Raw genomic sequence first — 13,050 nt, 5'->3', positions numbered from 1 at the left:
AATTTTCTAACCTTTTGAAAACATTTTCGAAAGAAGTCGTGGCAGTTTTCGCAATTGAATTTATCAAATTTTTTCTTCAGATTCGAAAATGGTTTAAAATTTTAGTTTTCAAAAATAATTTAAACAATTTTCTAAATTTTCTAATTTTTAGTAAACATTTTCGAAATAAGTCAAAATAATTCAAAAATAATTTAAAAAAATTTTTAAATTTTTGAATTTTTCGAAAACATTTTCGAGATAAGTCTAGACAGTTTCCATAATTGAATTAATTTTTCAATTCAATTTTTATTTTTTTAATTAACGGCGAAATCATATTGTCAAAAATTATTGCGAATTTTGAGAGACTTGAAACTTTCAAACTTGTCCATTGTCAAACTAAAACTAAGTTTAAACAAAACTGCAATTTGCCTTAAAAATCTAAATACAATTTTTGAAATTTTCATATATACATATTTTTCAAAATATTTTGAATTTTCAAATGTTTTGAAAACGTTTTCGAAATAAGTTTAAGTAATGCGAAAATTAAAGAATTTCGCTGAATTCTATTACAAAAGCTATCTAAATTAGTTTCGAAAACGCTTTCATAAATTTCGAAAACGTTTTCTGAAAATTCGAAAATTCAAAACTGCTAAAATTTTGCTTATAATTTTTATTGCAATATTTTTGCACGCAAGTGTTAATGTATGTACCTAAAATGTTTCTGCACAAACTATAATTCCCTATTGTTCCAAAGTCAGTCTGCAAATACTAATTGGTAAGCAACTCATTTTGTAACTGTCTTAAGTGTCATGTCATTCGAAGATGACATATCAATTCACTGTTTGTTGAAAATTTATTCTTACCAAAGTTATTGCACTTTGTGGTACAAACGATATATTAAGAAAATTTCATTTAACAACTATGCGCATACCAACAAATGCAGTTACAACAAGAAAGCAACAATGTTTTGTAGAAGGAGGAAATGCTCATGTGACTGAGGCTGTCTAGCACTTACCATTTGAGTCTCACTTATGACGACGGCAATGCTGCATTTGACATATCATATAGTAGGTGCTGTTGTTATTGTTGCTGTAAAGCTGAGCAGCACCTGAGTACTTGGTGGCTTTTGCTAAGTTTAATGTGTTGACGTGTTATTGTTGTTGATCAGCATCTAATTCATGGATGGAAATGTGCACTCAGCTATTACATACAATGCTGTTAAGATGCGGTGCATAAGTGGTGCATGTGGATGTGTGCCGATTAAATTGCAAATGAGCAAACGGAATTGCGCGATTTCAGCAAGCAAATAAAGTTAATGTAGTCACATATACATGCACATACACAAGTGTAGGTAAATGTGTGTTGTATGCTGCGAAGCGCGGACCATTTAAGTGGTTCATATGCCACACGTTTGTTGAATTTTTTCGCGTTCACATAACCAGAGTATACTCTCGCCAATTAATTGCGCACATAACGGACACCCAATATAATTACAAAGCGGAACGGATATCCGTTGCCTGGTCGCAAGGTAGATAAATTCAAAGTGCGATTGCGCAGACAGCGGGTGTGCAGCGCACAGTTGGTTGGCCGGCCAACAGTTAATGCAGCGCAGGCAAACTGGAAGAAATCACAAATCACAATTGATGTTAGCACAGTTTTTCCTTTTTGTTATTGATATCTTTTTTACTTCTGCTTCTGCGTCTTCTTTATTTATTCACTTGCTCGTATGTACCGTCAAACGGTAATTTTAAGTACACTTTTATTGTTTGCTAAGTATTTGATGGTTCAGCACATCCTTTGTGTCGTTGTAGAGCGTGTGAGCGTGAAAATGCGCGTGCGCATGCGCGCTGCTGGAACTTCCTCTTGCTGTCGTTGACTTGCCGACGGATGTTGGATTACTGTGTGCAGTTTTGTAATGTTATTTGCAACAGTTTGCCTTTTTATTTTCTAACTGTAAATTTGTTGTTTCACTTCATTGCTGTTAGTTTCTATTTTTTTTAACGCTTGTCGTTTATTTTGTATTTTTTTTACATTTCTTATAGTTTTTGGTTTCCACTTTGTTTGCGTATTGTTTTTGCTGTTATTGTTGTTTGACTTGTTGCTTCATGTATTTGCGACAATTCTTCATGCATGTCGTCTAACGGTGGCTATCACTTCCGTTGGCTACTTGATGAGTCAATAAATGTAAATGTTGTCAGGAACAGGATGAGTATACTTGCTGTGGGTGATGGCGGAACTTTTCCAGTCTGAAAGTAGTTTAGTTCCGTTAGGTCGCTTTGTGTGTATTACAGGCTCTGTGCGCCTTTATGGTTGTGTGAGAAATTACAGTTCAAATAGCTTTAAATTGAGTTCAGATTGCGCAGTTTGTATATGATAGCTTGAAAGTTTATTTGAAAGGTAGTAGTTCTTTTTTTATGTGGTAAATTATAAATTTTTCTGAAATAAGAAATGTTGGTAAATTTCAAGCTTTGTTAGGGAACACTTTCCTATTTCTTCCAATACTTCTTCTTATTCCTCTTCGTCTTCTTCCCCTTTTATGCGCTAGAATGATCGTTCAAAACGTACGAGTTCTACTCATGCAACGACGGAGAGGCCGACCCTTATGAGGTTGACCCGAAAAAAGTAATAGCTGGGTTAAGTTCGTATTACAAATTCTACTTCCGTCTTTACGAAAATTGCTTAGACTGCGCTCTATATGCTACATGCTAATTGGTCTAAGCTATATAGATTCAGAGCTTTAACTTTAAAAAATAATGAAAAACAATAACTATTCACAGAGGGCATGGAACTGGGATGTTCCATCGTCACGGGTGGGACAGTCGTACGCAATTTAAGTGTCACGGGTGGGACATGTTCGAATTACAATCATTTAATGAACTTGTTAATAGAAAATAGAGTACTGCAAAGTTTCAAAATATGCTTGACGTCATGGAATCCGTTCATGGGCTATATAAATTTGAGTTACGTAAAATTCTAAAATTTTTTATCATCTAAGGCTTTGTCTAAGATTCAAGGGCCATGAAAACCCCAACTTCATGGATCTCGTATTTTAATTAAAATGTTTACTGGTCCTCATTAGTTGATATTTCTATGAAAGTTCGAGTGGCAAATCTAAATTCTTTGACAGCTTGTTCAAAACAAGCTCACTTTCTCGCGGAACCTCTCAACTCATCCTTACAAAAAAGGTAACTTTTGAGATGGCAAAAAATAAATAAATCCATATATATCTTTTGAAACTATTGTTATCTTTGCGTCAAATCCTATTCAAATTGGTGCAGCCGTTTTGAGTAATAAACAAAAACATACATATTTTAATTTTTAACATAAGTAAGTAAGTGTAAGGCGCGATAACCTCCGAAGAGATTTTAGGCTGAGCTGCTCTTCCAATTTCCGTCGTGCTCCTTTTAGTTTTTCCTATATATCGGCGGGACGAAATCTATTTCCTTTATGCCGACTCGAGCGGCATCTGCAAGCAGATGTGTTTTTCTGAGAAAGTTTTCATGGTGGATGTTTCAACAACGGAACGAAATATGGTGTTTGAAAATTTAGAAAATTTGGGGTTGCACCAAGCTTTTATCAATTTTCTTTCATGTTAAAAGGTTGTTCATACGCCCCTACACCTCAACGCCGGTATATGTGACCCGGCATATGAAAAGGTGGCTTATGACTCTATTTTGATTGCGAGAAACAGCTGTTAAAGATAAACAATGCATTTCTTCAGTTTCTTAGTAGTTTTTCTTTTGCATTATGAACAGTCATGCCCAAAAGGCAAAGCACAAACCAGTTTTTGACCGATCTTTTGGCTCCATTGCCATGGAAAAAATTCTATCAAAAAATCTGAGGATGCTTCACCAGCCACCAAAGTGGCATCGAAGGAAACAAAGCCTTCATCGTCTTTCATTTGTGCTCTTCTTTCTCTACATTTTTAGTACACTTCTAAGCAAGTTAGGACTTTCTAGTTTTCACCACGTGAAAGAGCGTCTCAAAAACTATCGAAGTCAGAAAACAATGGAGAATGTGTTTGAGTCATAAGCCACCTTTTCATAGACCGGGTCACATATGTAATATTAAATAAAACAAGGAACATCTGCTCGAAAATAAACTGTATATGACCAACGGGACTAAAAGTTCTTGCCCTATTTGGTACAGTAATGACAGTAAAAAGTTAATAAGGACTATTCCGAAAAGAAAGTGCACCCTATATTAGACAGATTCGCACCTTTTCCTTACGCATGTCGTTATATCCCAAGACAAAACCGATTTTTATATTGAACAAGTACAAGAAGGAGCCGAGTAAAGGCAGCAGCAGCGCTTTTGGTTTAAGTAGACGGGTTTATGCAAGTTATTGTGAAACATGAGTATTGATGGAACGATAAGAGTACTGAGTAAAATATCGATACGTTTGGAGTTCCACACCAAAATGAAGCGTTTACATTTAGAGAAAATCGGGAAAGTTTATTTTAACATTGATACCAAACAAAAGTTGATGTGCTTTATATGGAGTAAGTTTGCTTTAATAAACATAATACAGAGGGTTTAGGTTAAGTTGAATTGCCAGTCAATAAAGACCTCAAACAGACTGAATGTGTGCGTAGTGTTACCACGAATTTGTCGACCAAACGGAAGAGCCCCAATTGGGTAGCAGGGCTAATGTTATAAGTAGAATAACTCCATCCACTTAACAAATATTAGAGGCGAGCGCAGGACACGAACGCAGATCGTGTTCAACCGTTTCTGCCTGCAGCTCGCACTTCCTACGCCTGCTGTTAATGACGAGGCCTAACTTATACGCATGTGACGCCAGAACGCTTTGTTCAGTTAGCCTTAAGTCTTCTCTCTTCAGATATATGAGCAACTTTGTGAGTCACGTACGGAATGCTTTGCACATGATCTTTGAAATTTTGCAGCCCCGAGCTTTTCTGCTTGATGGATGCAACTCCTGTCTCCTTTTAATTTATCCCCAACGGATTTGAACGCCTATCGTTGTTTCACCGAGTGTAGCAGCCCCTTTGCCAAATTATCGGCCTTTTCGTTACCTTCTATCTCTTTATGTTCGGGAACCCGGTATAGATGTATAGTGCGGTATGAATGAAGTTTTTGCATTGCTTCTTTGCATTGCAGAACACTTCTTGATGAAGTATTGTGTGAGATTATTGCGCTAGTCGCCGCCTGACTATCAATATATATATTGCCGCATATATGTATATGACTGCAGCTTAAGCACGCTCAATCCTGAATTTCTACTGCTTTCTTCACGGCTATTAGTTCTGCCTGAAAGACGTTGCAGTAATCTGGCAGCCTTTAGGATGTACTTATTTCTTGATCGACACGATAAACAGCACACCCGATCCCTTCTATTAATTTGGCATACACCCTGGCACCAACCGTCCGGCTCAATTGAAGCTCGAAGATCTCTTTTGAAGCTCAGGCACGGAAACCTTTTGCCATTATAAACTATTAAAAAAATGTAAATGCTACGTTTTGGAGCCGCCAATACTGTGACGAATATTAGTGACACTAAGTGATACTCACATCACTAATCTGATACTAAGTAAATAAAGCCACAACAACAATAAAGCAAGCAGTCACTTGTATCTACATAAACGAATCAATCATTATGTCTACAAATAATTACGTACACGCAGCGGAGAGAAACGGACAAACACATGTATATATCTTATCTGAGATGCTCACAAAAGTAGGCAATCATTTGTGTAAGTATCACTCACATATACACGCGCATATGAGAATCTATAATGTGCATATGTAGTTATAGCTGGTAACTAAGTTAAATTATAGAAACGCCTAGAAGTATGCGAACGAGGAAATCACAGAGTATAAAAGGAGGTAAAGCTGAGAATCAGTAATCAGTTTGATTTAAGCACGCTATCTGTTGAGAAGTAGAATTGTTATTGTGAAAGTAGTCTAATAAAGACCATTTTGTATTATTGAATATTGGAGCTACTTATTCAATAATTTAGAGATACGAACGTTAGCAGAAGGTTCCAAATAAAAGGAAATGCACTAAATTCGTTACAATACCTTATCAAAAAAATAGTGTAAATCTATGCTTTAATTGGAAACTAGTTAGAAATAGTTCTACATGATGGTTTCAAGTCAACGTAGTGAAAGGTAAATTTTTTCAAAATATGTAAATGTTGCGTTTTGGTGTGGACCTCCACACTTTAACATGCTAATTTTCCCCGATATTTACCAATTGCCGATGTTCTAGAGGTTTAAGATAAACAAAGTGCAGTGCATTAACACCATAATTTGAGCAAAAACTAAAATATATATTGAGCAAATCTGGTACACGAGCTGCGGTAAAAGCTCCACTGTTCACTTCAAACGACTATTTGTTAATATGGGAATTGGCAACGATTCAAACATTCAAACTTAAACTTCCTAGTAAAGCTTTCTACTAAATTCAAGGTATACGATTTCAGAAAAAGAAAAATTTTCTTCACTTTTGGTAAAAATTCCGAAGTACTAACTTAGATCGACTATAATTTCTTTGAGTATGGGTACAGGCATCGACACTCTGATCCGAGTATTTTAACTGAGTACCAGTATCGATACTATTTCTTAAAGTTCTTTTATTAACCGTGTGCGCACTGAATATCATTGCTGCCACTGCACCTCCACAATTGCAGCAGGCGTTAGGGCTAGCAAAATGGCACAGTAACCAGCTCAAGTAATCTAGTTCACTAGGAATAAAGTCGAAGCTGGTAGTTGTTATGGCTAACTTGGAATTAGACTGGGTGGATTTATTGACCGATATCGCGCCATCGATTTTTCGATAGGATTTGGGTTCAGGAAAAAAGTTCCACTACGCATACCCAAAAAAATAATTTTCGATCCTGCGAAATTTTGTTTTTGGTGTGTTTTTTTGTTTTTGATTTTTAAGATTTTTTTCATGACCTACTAAAAAATTTTCATGTACACCCTGTCCGAAATTTTTTTTAGTAGGTCAGGAAAAAAACTTTAGAAATCAAAAAAAAAAAAAAACAAACAAAAACAAAATTTCGCAGGCTCGAAAATTATTATGGAATTTTTTTTCCTGAGCCCAAATCCTATCAAAAAATCGATAGCACGATATCGGCTAACTTTCGTCCATACAAATCGACCCAGGTTAATACATATCCATTAATAATATATGAAATATTTCACTTTAAAGAAGGATTTTTTATACAAGCAGTAAAAAGATATGAAGAATTTAAAAGAGAGTAAAGTAGAGGAAGAAGAAGAAAAGTTTTGTTCACAGCTGCTTTAAATTGTTTATGGTTTTTTAATAAAATATTGCTTTAGCGATGTTATCAACCAACAGAAATTATCGTAGAAAAATTTATCACATTTCACTTTATAATCACAACACGAAAATGCCGTCGGGAGTGCATATCAAATTCTTTTTAAGATAGGCTTTATTTTTTAATTTAACTTAAGTCGTTAGTGGTTATTGAAAAATGTATTTAATTTATTAAACATTTTGTCTTATTTCATACAATAGCTGGGTTCTTCTTTACGTGCATATACATCTGCAGTTTAACTTTGTATGGACTGCTAAGTGCACAACTTTATTCACACTTATGAAATAGGTGTGCATAAAATGAGTCCGAAAAATTTCGTGTTTCCACTATTTCACCATTTTCGACTTTGGTACGCGGAAAAGTTCTTGTCTTCACCACTTCACCGCCATACGCTACTGCTATACAATTGTCGATAGCGTTTTTTTAGTCGCAAAGGCAGATGTATATACATTAAAAAAAACACGGCTAATATAATTGAATTCAGTTAATATGTTTAGGATTATATCACTTTATTAATTTTTTTTTTCGAATTCAACGTCTATGGGCTTTCAAAAATCAACGCAATATTTGAACACAATGAATATTTGCAAATTATATTTGTCTATTCTGAAAGTTTTAATTTCGGTGTTTGAGTGTGAGTTTTATCGGTAGTCCAAAGGGACCAAAATTTAATATCTATATATAATTATGTATGTATATTTTTCGATATTTAGGGTCAGTTTTTTAGCGCGTTCTTGTTCTACAGTCTATGGCTCAAAACAGCGTGCGAAGCCATTTCAAGATTTTGAGGTTTAAGCGCGGTATCCAAATGAAAAATGAAGAAATGAAAAATTCCATACAAAAAATGTGCGCTTTCTGCAACTTTTTTTTTTTAAGAATTTTTAGCAATCATGCACAGGGGACCCTGGTTTCGCAACAAATATAGTTGCGTCTCATTTTTTCTTGAGCAACTACCCTGTAAGAACACAGTCGGTTAATTTACTTATTTATGATAAATTTGCAATTCTATTTGAACTTAATTGTTCTTTTTCCTCTTGTTTAGTGTATTGAATATTTTAAACCGTTTTAAAAAATTTTCTTTTGAGGCATTGTTTAGTCGAATTTTTATGTCTTGCAGAGAAGTGACGCCGATTTATAGGGAGCAGAGATAAGGAAATGTCAGAATTACTTGGTTTTCCACTATTTTTAACGCTTTAGTTGTTAGTAAAAATAATGGGTTTCGAAAAAGGAATAAGAATATGTCGACGAAAACAGAAAATAAAAACTCTTTGTTACATATCTTGCAGACCTTGTGGCCATAATAGTATAGCGTCATCTAATATCGGGCAAACAAAATATATGGTCCCATGCCTGAGCTTCGAAAAAGTTTTGCGGGTCACAATTGAGCTGGAGGATTGTTTCTAGGGTGCAGAAATGGCAAGACATACTATACACGTGTATACGGATGGTTTAAAATTAATGGAAGAGGTCGGTCAGGCCGTACCATACATCTTTACTTAGTTTCTGGTCATAGAGGGATAGAAGGTAACGAAAAGGTCGATGAGTTGGGAAAGGAAGGTGCAACACTCGCTGAAAGAGCAATAGATGTCCCAATCTGTTTGGGAGAAATCAAAAGGAGACAGGAGTTGCATATGATCCATCAAGCAGGAAAGGTGTATACAAAAGTGCTGGACTGCAAAATTACTGAGATCATGTGCAAAGCCTACGATATTAGACTCACAGATATTAGCCACACCTCTGAAGAGAGAAGACTTAACGATGGCCATACGAACTGGACACTGCCTTCTGACGTCACATGCTTATAAGTTAGGCCTCGTCAATAATGGAAGATGTAGGAAGTGCGAGCTGCTGGAAAAAAGTTTGAGCACGTTCTGTGTTCATGTCCTGAGCTCGCTAGGTGAAGGCTCCCGCCATGAGGGGCGGCAGAGTTGCCATATTTCGAGACAGCAGTGAAGCTAGGTTATAGAAAACTTCTAGTATTTGCCAAGAGGACGGAGTTGTTCTATAACATAAGACCTGGCACCAAATTGGCGCTCTGCTGTTTGGTTGTCAAACAAACTCTCTGGTAACACCACGGACACGTTTAGCCTATGTGAAGTCAGCCAGTTCAATCTAACCAAACCTACATATGTTACACGGGAGTTATATGAAAAATCCTTAATTTTAGCAGATTTTCTAGTTACCCTCCCAATTAGTTTTCAAAGGCAATGCCTTTATGAATAAACGAAAACTGTAAAAAAGTTTACGCTCTTTCCTATACCAACCATGGAATACTCCTATATCTGAAGAGAGACTAATTAAAAAAGTGAATGACCTTCAGAAAACGCAAACAACTGATTGCCTCTCTAATATTTAGTACGTTACTAAGCCTTCTATCGATAAGCAGTTGTGCTATAGTATTAAATCAATAGGGAAATATGAGTACAATAGACGATGATTGCTATTGACTTAAGAAACAAACAAAAAATGGAACATATTTTTGAAATAATTTCCTTCAATTGTTTATTATTTGCTGTGCCTTAATAGCTGCATGTGACAATTTGATAATGAAAATAATTAACATAGGCGCGTGTGGTATAAATGGAATTTTTTATCTATTAATGGAAATTTTTTCTATCTTTATCTTTATATCGCTAGGATACCTTTGCTTATTTTCAGCCATATTTCTTTCACTGTACCTCTTCGTAACTATATGCCATAACCCTACACTAAGCCTCTATGTATCGTTATCTATAACTTTATACCTTTCCTAATCGTTCACACTCGTCCTTGAACTTTCTATTTCAAAGAGGTCGTAGATCTCAAAAAATACACACTTATTATATATGCTAAGCTTCATTAGAATTATTTGTTTGATATCAATATAGAAAAATAGCAAAGTCTTCCTACTAAAGATCGCAAACCAATTTTTAAATTAAGCGGTTTTATTAAGCTTGAGTTGATAGGCTGGCTGGTTGGTTGGCTGGCACGAATTTTGTAATTGAAATTTAAGTAACTTCCCGATAAGCTACAAGCTTGAAACTTGGAATATAGTTCAGAACCCGATGACATGCAATAATAAGAAAAAAAATCGCCGCTAGGTGGCGCACCGATCGAGATATTCACAAAAATCGTATTTGTGGTCCGATTTGGCTCATATTTGGAAAACATAATACATACAAGAATAGAAAGCGACCTATAAAAATATCGCCGCTAGGTGGCGCAAAGATCTAAATATTCACAAAAATTTTATTTGTCGTCCGATTTGGCTCATATTTGGAAAACATAATACATACAAGAATAGAAAGCGACCTATGAAAAAATCGCCACTAGGTGACACAAGGATTGCGATATTCACAAAAATCGTATTTGTGGTCCGATTTGGCTCATATTTGGAACACATAATACATACAAGAATAGAAAGCGACCTATGAAAAAATGCCGCTAGGTGGCGCAAGGATCGATATATTCAAAAAAATCGTATTTGTGGTCCGATTTGGTCCATATTTGGAACACATAATACATACATGAATAGAAAGCGACATATGATGTCCGATTTGGCTCATACTTGGAACAAATATTACATACAGTCCTGTAGAAGTGAAATCAAAATATATTGGAGTTGGAGGAGGGGCAAGCGAGAGTCGATTAAAGTCTTTCGAAGGATTATGTATTGGGGACTTAGAATGTAACAAATTGTCAGGAAAGAGTCCTTGTAATAATGAGCCACTAAATGAACTAAATAGAATGAGAAATAATAGGCAATTAAATAAAGACTAAAAACTTGAAAATAAAGTAATTAAAAACAATTTTTAAGTTAAACGGTTTTATTGAAAACAATACTTACATGAAGTAATAATAAAACTAAAAGCTAGAAAACAATTAGGTAGGTCTTAGGTACTAGTCATCACAATCCTCATCAATCTAGGGCTTTGATCACTCACACAATTAAATAAAAGCGTTCGACGCGTCAAATTTCTATTGATAGTCATAAGTAAGACCAACTGAACGTTACTTAATCAGGTTATGCTACGCCTTATGCAAGTATTGTTTTCAATAAAACCGTTTAACTAAAAAATTATTTTTTAAATTATTTTATTCATCATACATCTCATTCACTCAGTCAAAAGTTATTCGAAGTTTAAGCAGACTGTATGGCTGTGGTACCAAATACGCTTGTATAACAAGTAAGGAAGGCTAAGTTCGGGTGTAACCGAACATTACATACTCAGCTGCCAAATTACAGATTGCAAAACCTTAAAATACCTTCTTTTAAAAGTGGGCGGTGCCACTACCATTGTCCAAAATTTACCAAGTTTCATCATTTAATCCGTCTTTTGTAATGAATTATCGCCCTTTTCGGGTTTTCGATATCGAAAGAGTGGACGTGGTTATAGTCCGATTTCGCTCATTTTAAATAGCGATCTGAGATGAGTGCCCAGGAACTTACGTACCAAATTTCATTAAGATACATCTAACTTTACTCAAGTTATTGTATTTACGGACGGACGGACGGACATGGCTAAATGAATTTCTTTTTTCGCCCAGATCATTTTGATATATAGAAGTCTATCTCGATTTGTTTATGCCGTTACGGATTACCGTTATGCGAACAAAATTAATATACTCTGTGAGATCTGCTCAGCTGAGTATAAAAAGCTTTGGGAAGGTATTCGTCACTGACGATCACGACTTGAAGATTATTTTCTCTCAGACGATAAAAATTAGACTATTTAGAAAAATTATATTAAAATGTGGATGTACTGAGAGTACGACTTGTCTAGGGCATATCTTGCATTAATTCGATTCATCATATCTGAGCTATTATGATTAAAAAAAAATAAAATAAAATAAAATAATGTTATGCACTTCCTTTATATAAATGGACAAAAATCAGCGGATTCAGATCAGACATATCCTTGCTAAACCTTGATTTTTAAATTTTGACATAGAAATTGCAAAAATATTTGTGAGAAGTAAGAATATAAAGGTGGAGAGCAATTGATTGACTAATAATAGCTCATTTCTACCAACTTTCCAATCCAAGTAATGTGAATTCCACTTTATATTTTTACTTCTCATAAATATTTTTACAATTTCTATGTCAAAATTTAAAAATCAAAGTTTAGCAAGAATATGTCTTTATATATGGAGACATTTTTCGCTGATTTTTGTCCATTTATATAAAGGAAGTGCTTTAAATTTTTTATTTTATTTTTAATTTCTCCTTTTCTTGCATTTTCTCGGTGTCTTAACCTATCTGTTAAGTTTTACGCTTGTACGATTTTTCTAAATCTCTCATCCCGTGCGCCCCCTAGCGAATCTTTTTGAGATTTTGCCTAAAGAAAAAGTGGAAGCACTATTTACGATTTATTGTAGATTAAGGCATGTGTAAACGTGGTCTTAGAATAAAGGATTTTAATTTAATTATTTATTTTATTTCATTCAATTGGGTTGATCACAATTTCATTTAATCATTTATTCTAGATAATTTGTTTTAGTTATTTTAACTAAATTCAGTCGAAATTAAAATTTGTATTTTCATTAAATTAAATTATTTAAATTATATACTGAACTTAATTGACTTAAAATTAATGCATTTCTATTTGAGTAAGCTAAATTGCTTTACAATTTCTTCAACTTTAAGTCACTCCGTTTTATTGTGTACAATTGAATTAACTTGAACTTAGTCTTAGTAATGGATTTTGAGTTAGTTTAATTGAATTTTATTTCGTATATTTAAATTTTGTGATTTATATTACATGCGTTCAAATTTGTAATCTTA

General features: G+C 34.5%; 1 protein-coding gene across 2 annotated transcripts in view; it reads right to left on the bottom strand.

Moving 5' to 3' along the window:
* The window catches only part of LOC137240637 (uncharacterized), a 173,859-nt gene that overhangs the window by 157,418 nt on the left and 3,391 nt on the right, over positions 1-13,050 (bottom strand). The window contains exon 2 of one of the 2 annotated variants that reach the window (XM_067767136.1): positions 995-2,415. The gene's annotated coding sequence lies outside the window, so the exon portion shown is untranslated. The remainder of the gene's footprint in view (positions 1-994; positions 2,416-13,050) is intronic. The other variant, XM_067767137.1, reaches the window with a different exon arrangement.

Source organism: Eurosta solidaginis, chromosome 2, assembly GCF_040869045.1.
Source record: "Eurosta solidaginis isolate ZX-2024a chromosome 2, ASM4086904v1, whole genome shotgun sequence".
Classification (NCBI taxonomy): domain Eukaryota; kingdom Metazoa; phylum Arthropoda; class Insecta; order Diptera; family Tephritidae; genus Eurosta; species Eurosta solidaginis.
The sequence above is the reverse complement of the archived record's forward strand: the minus strand, read 5'-3'. Positions and strand labels throughout refer to the sequence as shown.